Source organism: Topomyia yanbarensis, chromosome 2 (genome assembly GCF_030247195.1).
Source record: "Topomyia yanbarensis strain Yona2022 chromosome 2, ASM3024719v1, whole genome shotgun sequence".
Lineage (NCBI taxonomy): Eukaryota > Metazoa > Arthropoda > Insecta > Diptera > Culicidae > Topomyia > Topomyia yanbarensis.
The window spans coordinates 377,794,678-377,804,264 of NC_080671.1; the positions used below are offsets into that span (position 1 = coordinate 377,794,678).

A 9,587-nucleotide genomic window follows, 5' to 3' on the forward strand; every position below is an offset into this window, starting at 1 on the left:
TTGTAAGCGAATGTGAATTCAAACTTTGACTCTCGCCGTGCTTCGCTGTGTTATCTCTAAACTCTGTTTTTTTTTTCGTTTCGCCTCATTTCGTTGTGTTCACATTAAATAGCGAAGTAACGACGCATGGACGGAATCGCCGCATGTTTCATCTACCCTTCTGTTTATTCTCGTCAGTGTTCTATTTCTGTGACCGGTATGCTACGAGACGGCTAATGGACGAAAAACGACGCAAAGTGTAAATGCGAAGAAGATCACCATCACCGGCTCTTCCATCCAGTAGCAGCCGGGCAGATGATCGTGCGAAAAGCTGAAGACGGCCGGCTGGTTGCGATTTGTTGAAAGCTGACCCTTCTTCAGCAAGCATCGGTGGTTCAGTGGTAGAATGCTCGCCTGCCACGCGGGCGGCCCGGGTTCGATTCCCGGCCGATGCAATTAATTTTTTTTGTGATGCACGGAATTCTTTTTTCTCACAATGCTTGTGTACATAGCGTCTCAAACTGCCATTTATTTACTAGAATTTTCTAAAATATGATCAGTTCTATAAAGTTTACTATTTCGGTAAATTACAGGAAAGATAAAAATTACGTTTCTTTTTCATACGATCATTTTACAATACGATAAAATCGGTTGTTATAGCACGTATTAACAAGTCCTCGATAGTATAGTGGTAAGTATCCCCGCCTGTCACGCGGGAGACCGGGGTTCGATTCCCCGTCGGGGAGGCTCTTTTTTGATATTTGCATTTTTGAGCTTAGTTATAAAGCTAGGGTAATGTCTCCAAATCGTGATTTTAAACATAGTTCTTCAACATTTTATACAATAACTATGACCCGAATCCACACAAAATACTCGCGCGCTGTTGAATCTACGCTCAGTTTGAAAAAGCTGCCTATCTATATCTATGGGTTGCCTTTTGTTGTGATCGATGGAATTTCAATAGTAATAAAACTTTTTCGATGGAGGGAGCGTCAGTGTTACAGAGTTATCGCTTTGGGACTTAAGTCTGGTACCGGCGCCTGAGGTCTGTTGCTTCAACACGTTTCGAAAGCTCTACAATTTACACAATTTACGATTTATCAAGAGGCCCTACTGAAGGGGCTATCGAAAATTTCAGTTGTCTAAACGTCTCGAGAACCATCTCGAGAAATCCACTTGATTGGTCCAAGCAGTTTGTTCATCGCCCGCAGCCTGGCAAGCTGTAAGATTTTCCCACCCGAACCGAAGCTCGCGGCCATATGATCTCGCACTTTTTATGTTGGTGGTGTTGCCTCTCAAATTATTCCGTAAATTCATCGACCTTCCACTTCCCGGTTGGACTACGCACGGTCGGGACAGGACAGATCCATCACCATGTGTTCGGCGTTGTGCGACCCGATCGGAATGCGGTGACAGTATCATTGAAGTGTAGCAATATCACTTACCGGTAGATTGTTTAAATTAGGCTACATCCCAGAACCGTGATGAAACAGCCTCACGCACAAAAATTTTCTGTTATGTTTGGCTGTGGTATACTATTCTGATCGGGTCTTACTTTTCAACCCGTTGCATGCTCAACAATCTCATTTTATGAAAGAAATTATCATTAACTTTTCTCCTGTAGTGGAGCAACAATGAACCCGTATGGAATGTCTCTGCTCATGTCATTCTTCCGTGGGCCATGAGAGTCGCCGGGATCTGAATTTTTGAGATGTTTTAAAAAGCAAGATAATGAAAAATTGTCGACATGGGACAATAGAACAAACTGCAAGAAGGCTGGATTCGGAGGCATCAGAATGAGCACTTGTGACAGGGATGTCATATGTTTTAATCAAAATCTGGGTACTTTCGAGTAAAAAGTCTGGAAAATCTGGCATACAATATCTATCAAACTACTTGCAATTTTTATGTTGTTGGTGGACAGTTCATCGAGTTTTTTCGAGTATTTCGATGAATCCGTTAATAGTTTAACTCTATCATCCATAACATAATAACGTTAAATGTTCAAAATGTTTCATGTCATTTGTATGTCATTGAAATTTTAAAATTAAAAGGTTTCAATGTCTGGATCCAGTATTAGGAATTGAGAAATCTGTTTGGAGGTTTTATATATCAGACCCGGTTTCATTGTATCAGATTTTAAGATCAAAACTGCACCTAAAAACCGAAACGCATTATTTACATGCAACTAAGCATGATTCTAATGCGAATTTTGTATTATAACTGGTATAATGCATATTAAGCGATATCGTCCTGGGAAACAAATGCATTAAACGGTGGTTACGTAGTAGACACTCACACAACCCTACATTTTTGAATGTAGTGATGATGCCCACATTATCACAGTAATGGTTGAAGAATGACACTACACTAATACACATGTAAAGACCACCTACAGTTGTATACGTGCGCATTGCACGGAACCTATTTCCATTTCTCTTTTCAATCTACGGCATGGTCCACATTACAGAGTAGTGAGATGATTTCTCTGTGATGTTATTGTAAGTTTCCGACGTTCGGTTAAACCAAATGTACCAGCGATTCGTGGACACCAGGTAAATGTAGCAAGTTTACAAATGTAAACAACAACAATTGAATTCACTATCCCATTTTTCTCCTTAGTGGAGAAAATTTAGGTAAAGACAATTTTAAGGAGAAAATTGATTAAAACCACATTTGCGTGTTAAGGGCACAAAACCTATAAATGGAATTAAATTAGTTATGGAATTTGCCTTTCGACTTTGTCTCATCAGAATCCGACACTAACTTAGTGATAGGACTAAGCTAGTGCCGGATTGACGCTAGCTCCATAAAACGAAAACACGATTTGTATTTCTGAGCAAACCACTGGTTCTGTGTGATGTCCCACTCGAAAAGGAGCTCATTTTAAGCTGCTGACAACTAAAAAAATCGAAACAATTGTTATGGCTTAGCAAGCCGATGCAAGATGCACTATGCTATTGTACTCCTCAGTGGAGAAAATTTAGGTAAAAACTATGTATTCTTCACTAAAGAAAACAAATGTTTAAAACCACATTTGCGCGTTAAGATCCCACATTCTAAAACTAAATTAGTTATGACTTTGCGTTTCGATTTCGTCTCATCAGAATCCGCCACTAACTTAGTGACAGGACTAAGCTAGTGCCGGATTGACACTAGCTCCATAAAACGAAAACACGATTTGTATTTCTGAGTAAACCCCTAGTCCTGCGAAACATGCTGCACGCAAAGCTGTCTAAAGTTTTGTGTCTAAGAACCAGTGCACTGAGTTATTAGAAATCTAGTAATCCGATCTGGATGAAATTTCGTACAGATATTTTGGAAAATATGTATGTACCTTCAGAACATGCAATAAAATGTCCGGTCGGTTCTCACGGTAAAGGGAGACAAGTCTGTCTTCACCAGGAGACATGTTGGTAGACTGGAGTGAGTCGTAGTTATGCTGCCTAAGCGCGACTCCTGCCAACAGAAGACAAAAGATTAGCCCGTATGATTTTAAGCCTGTTTCTTATGACCCTGCCACTTCTAGCTTTTCGATCTGTATATTTCACATCTTTGCTCTCGCTTGGCTCTTAATTTCTCTAAATTCATAACTTTCCCTACTCTGTAATCTTTTCCAGTTTGTTTTGTAAGCTTTTCGTGATCGATGTCTTCGGTGGATGGAAGCAGACTATCATTAAATTTTATCTAAGCTGAAAAAACCTTATATCATTTTTCAAGGTCTAATTTCGCACACTTCAGGGACACCATTTACACTTATGCCATGAGTTTATAAATGTTGAAAACTTGTTAATGTTTTGGAGAACTAGATCATCCAATCTTTGCTAAAGAAATTATGTGCCTATATTGCTCTTCAAGCACAGACTAACAGACATAACACTATGAGGGAATTCTCTCAAAAAACATCGATCCGACAATTTTCCCAGAACACTAGCTCCACCTTTTATTCACAGTCCCAAACACTCATTTACTGGTGGGTTACCCCTCAAGTTTGGGAACAATTTTTCACTAGTGGTCTATCCCCCATATGTTTGTTCATATATCAGTGGCGCCATAATTTCAAATGTGGCCACAGTCCCAACTACAAATATATTTAAGATGACCGTTACAGCGGACGAAGCTTTGTTTTTAAGTGTTTTGTCTGATAGTCTGTGCTTCAAGGCAGTATGGGCGCTTTAAAAATGTCTTTTCTGAACTACTTCGTGCCAATTCTAGTGCACACCAGTGTTTCCACTTAGGCTTTCTTTTTTATTTTGTATACGAAAATGATACATTCTCGACAAACTTATGATTAGGGCGTAAAAGCCAATTGTTAAAATTCACTTTGATGAGAAATTCCGAACGAACCGTTATTCGCCAAGCACAGCTTATGGTAGTAAACAAAAGAGAAAAGATTTCTGAATAGTTCACAGTTATGCACTATGTTTCTGTAATAACGGTTTCTTCGGACAGTTGGATTTTACGCCTTAATCATATGTTCAATTGCATTGTACGAGATTTATCTGCAATTTCAGACGCAAATCTTTTGTGTAGTTTGCTGTAATTTATTAAATGTTTCAGCAAAAACTTTGAAGACTCTTCCACCTCTTCCAATTCTTATACCATGTTTACGTCAGACCAGTTCCGAAATAGTTTAGCCTACCATGAAGCTTATGCTGTCCTGTACGAAGAACACATTGTATCCGTCCTAAAATTATTGCTTTTGTATGTCCTTCGTAAACTAAAGCGGTCGACCTTTTCCATCATATGAAGCACGCTGCATGCTCATCAACATATGAGACAAACACTTGAAGGTTAAATCACAAATTCTTGTTGTTAATTTACAATATTGCTCGCAAACTTCATATATGTCCTGTTTTGGGAACATAATCTATTATATTATCATTAATTGATAACAATTAAGATGATTGCCATTTCCAAATTGGAATGGGGAAAATGCACTTCTGGCGTAGGAAAGATAGACATGTGGCATTGGTGAAGATGGACATAAGACAAGGGATGGTTTGACGCATCTGGACCAATCAATTTAACGATTATGAAAAACAAAATGTGAAACAAAATAGTAATACTTATTGCTCTAATAACACTACTCTGAGTCCACTTTGAATATGCTTTTTTTCGATATATTGTTCCTATATTACTACTAGTATTTCATATTGTCGCTAGCTGCTTCAAAATGTTCATTGGCCAGGCATGGGATATGTAAACAGGATTTTCTTTTCCCCCTACATTTTTTTTTTATTTTGCGAGGAAAAATCTACTTAAAATAATTTCAGGTAAGGGTACATCACAGTGCTATGCCAATGAGATGCAGATTCTTGTCGATGAAGGGCTGATTTGTACCCATAATCGTATAGCTCACTAATGGCAAGGGTTATGTTTGGGCGAATGACCCATCGAGGTTAAACGTCCAATAAACAATACAATCCAATACAATACAATCCAATCCAATCCAATCCAATCCAACCCAACCCAATCCAATCCAATCCAATCCAATCCAATCCAATCCAACCCAATCCAATCCAATCCAATCCAATCCAATCCAATCCAATCCAATCCAATCCAATCCAATCCAATCCAATCCAATCCAATCCAATCCAATCCAATCCAATCCAATTCAATCCAATCCAATCCAATCCAACCCAATCCAATCCAATCTAATCTAATCTAATCTGATTTTACCGTTTGTCTTAGGTCCTATAACCTATATTATGAACTCAATTATCTTGACCTCTAAATTCTCACGTTCTTGGAAAGCCTCAAAAGTCATTCCAATTCCAAAAAAAGCCAGGAGCCATGACTTAAATAATTTGCGTCCTATAAGTATACTATGTTCCTTGTCAAAAGTCTTTGAAAAAATAGTTAAGCAACAAATACAAGACCATGTTCATACTTTCAATTTACTAACGCCCCACCATCTGGTTTTAGAGCCGGTCACAGTACAACCACAGCATTACTGAAGATAAATGATGATATCCACCAACACGTGGACAGAAAAGGTGTTGCATTCTTGCTTCTCCTCGACTTTTCAAAAGCTTTCGATAGAGTTTCGCATACAAAATTAATGAAAAAATTATCTGATCAGTTTTGCTTCTCGAGAAATGCAGTTCACTTGATACAGTCGTATCTTAGTCATAGAACTCAAATGGTTGAAATGAATCATTCACTTTCAAGTTCTATCGAAATTGTATCTGGTATACCACAGGGGTCGGTTCTGGGTCCCTTACTGTTTTCCATGTACATCAATGATTTGCCATCTGTACTTCAATATTGTTTGATTCACATTACTAATAAATTCTGATCTCGATAACATATATCGTTGGTCAGTACGTATTTTACTTCCAATAAATACTACTAAATCTAAAGTCATGTTCATAACGAGACGTCAGCATCGATCACCGTTACCGGATATCATTTTCAATAATGAAGTTCTTGTCTACGTTGAAAAGGTTTCAAATTTGGGTGTTATTTTTCAACAAAACATGGAATGGGATGCTCATATTAATGCACAGTGTGCAAAAATCTATGCTGGTTTACGCCATCTTAGACTTACAGCAAGTATGGTGCCTACTGCGGTCAAAATACGGCTGTTCAAATCCCTTCTACTCCCTCATCTAATTAATGGTATTGAGTTAACATCGACCGCCTCCGCGGCCGCTTTGAACAGACTGAAAATTGCGCTCAACGGATGCATTCGTGGGGTATTCCATATACCTAGATTTTCAAGTGTTTCTCATCTCCATGACCAATTGCTCGGATGTCCCTTCCATATTTTCCTCAAGGTACGATACTGTCTTACACTACACAAAATAGTACACCAAGGCCCTGATTATCTTTTAGTTAAATTAAATTCAGTCAGTAGTGCACGGACGAGGAACTTTATCTTGCCTCGACTCAATTCAGCACACTATAGAGACTCGTTCTTTGTACGAGCAATCAATTTATGGAATCAGCTCCCAATTTACATAAAAAATATAGATTCTCGTAAGCGGTTTCAACGGGAGTGTTTGGATTGGCTAAGAGAAAGGAATTAGTTTTAGTTTCAATTTAAATTTGAGTTGCAATAAGTTAAATGAATTAGAATTAGTAATACTTAGTGCATAGTAATGTGGTCAATTGAACTCCGATTGTAGAACCAAATAAGGAGAAGTCCTTACTCTACAAGTATTTTCTTAAATAAATAAATAAATAAATAAATAAATAATCCAAATCCAAAAATCGGAAATAAACTACAAGCGATAAAATCGGACAGAGATCCTTCACCATAAGAATCGCTTAAAAAATGTTCACCTTCAAAACGCAGCAAGGATGAACCTCCAGTATGAAAATCGGTTAAAAATATATAAATCGTTCACAGGAGCATCCGTATACAGGGTGTTTGGTTCATGATTAAGAACCTCTCGAGGGGTGATTGACTGTCATATTTCGAGAAAAAAATCGTTCTACACATACCATCAATTCTCAACCGTTTCAGAGCTTTTTATGTTAAAAACTTATTTATCTTAAAATACGTCTAGCTCAAAAAGTATACTTTGTATTTTAAATCTTTTAGTTCCATTGGAAAGGTGGGAGAATTTCCTATTGAATAGTGTTCTCATGTCTTTCACTTAATTAGTTTTAATTATCTTTTAGCTGTAAAGTAGGTAAAAGTTGGTGTTTTTGATGAGGTTTTTGTTAATTTTCTCAAAATAATGAATTATGATTATAGCAATATCTATTCTCCAAAAGTTGAATTTTAGGACGATTCACAATTTGTTATTCAACATCATATTCCTATCTCTTCTCGTTTCTTTGTAATTTCATTACTAAACTTTTCCTGCAATCGACTTGCAAGTGCTTAAAAGACTCTAATCTAAAAAATATACTTTATATCGTTATTTACAAGGCTTCATTGGAAATAGCTGAGAAAATTTCCTTTCGATGTATGTACAAATATCTTTTAGTTAGGTGTACTAAATGACTTTTATGAGTAAAATAATTCATAATCAGTGTTTTTTTTAAGTTTTATAATTATCCTAATTATTAATCAAATATATTTATCGTTACTATTGATTATTTGGTGCCTCTTAACATTCTCTATAACTTGTTTTTTGACACTTTATCCGTATCGCTTTTCCGTTCGCTGCAATTTAATAGTTAACACAGCATGACCTCACCACAAATGTAGTGGGTTCGAAATCTTTGTTTTTGCATATGAAACGAGGTGATAAAAATGATTTTGCTTCGAAACTAAAAGAGATAATTGAATGGCGTCAAAGAAAAAGTTGCTGAGATACATTTATTCCATGATAGTAATGGAGATGTTTGTTATTTACTATTTTATGAAAATAACGAAAATGCTAATAATAATATTAACTTTAAACTAATTAACTTCTAAAAGAATACTAAATTCACTTATCTGAAATTTATTAATACATTTTTCTCTGCCAAATTTTCTTGGCTTTCGAGTAAAAATAAGAAAAGGTACAATAAGTGCCATACTTTTTCAATAAGAGCTAGTATTAGTGAAAATGAGATAAAAATATCAAAGTTCAATAACCCAACAACATAGAAACAAGAAATGATAAGTCTATCATGTCAAAGAACAAAATCTGCAGCTCTTCAAGCCTAACAATCTGAATTATTAAAATAGTGATGTTAACTATTAAAATTTTCGCGAAATGAACGAAAAATCGATCAAAATTGGTAAATTTTAAATAAATTACTGTTAAAAGGTTACCTTACCTCATTAGCTGAAACATGTGAGGACATCACTCAATGGGAAATTTTCTCACCAATCCAATGGATCTAAAATATTTCAAATACAAAAAATACTTTTTGAGTTAGAGCTATTTTAAGACAACTAAGTTTTTAACATAAAAAGTTCAATAACTTAGTAACGGTTGAGATGGTATGTGTAGAACGATTTTTTCTCCGAATTTGACAGTCAATTATCCCTCGGGAGGTCCTTAACCACCCAAGTAGCAAATCGCAACTAGTTTTAATCCTCTAAGTCCAAACTATGTTGCAACGAGAAAACAATAAAGTTATTTTTGTTGCACTGGTTGAACATAGATAACATCAAGGTTATTTAATAACATCTTTTGTCACCAAATGGTCATTTATGTTGCCAGCTATAACATGTTCTTTAATGTTCTGAACTGATTGCTGATGCTGAAGAGTTTGTTGAAATTTAGTTACGATTTTGATTTTGTGATATATATTTTGACAATTGCACATTTGTCCAACACCAAGATTCTTACTTAAAACGTTTCAGTTTACAAAGTTATATTCGTGTTATACGTATGTATCCGTCACATACCATCATTACGCCTTTCAGACAAACTCACATGTATTAACAAAATGCTTTCGCAACACTGGATCAACAAATTCACAACTAATGTTTAACAAAACGAAAAATAAGTTGTATTTTTGTTGGCATTACATTGCGAAAATTCACCGACGACACTTCATGCGCTCCACTTGACATTATAGAGGCATTGAACTGTACGGTGGCGCCAACTATAAAATGTTCGGTGTTTTGGAAAATATATACAAATAGCAGGTATGTTATTACTGATTTTAAACGAAACGATTAAATCCTTTCCACACAGATCATATAATTAAGA

The 9,587-nt window shown here is 36.2% G+C and overlaps 2 non-coding genes across 2 annotated transcripts; both read left to right on the plus strand.

Moving 5' to 3' along the window:
• The first annotated feature begins 363 nt into the window (after positions 1 to 363).
• Trnag-gcc (transfer RNA glycine (anticodon GCC)) lies at positions 364 to 434 on the plus strand. Its single transcript has one exon. It is a non-coding gene; the product is annotated as a tRNA-Gly (tRNA).
• Positions 435 to 653: 219 nt separating this feature from the next.
• On the plus strand, positions 654 to 725 carry Trnad-guc (transfer RNA aspartic acid (anticodon GUC)). The gene has a single exon. It is a non-coding gene; the product is annotated as a tRNA-Asp (tRNA).
• Positions 726 to 9,587: the final 8,862 nt, after the last annotated feature.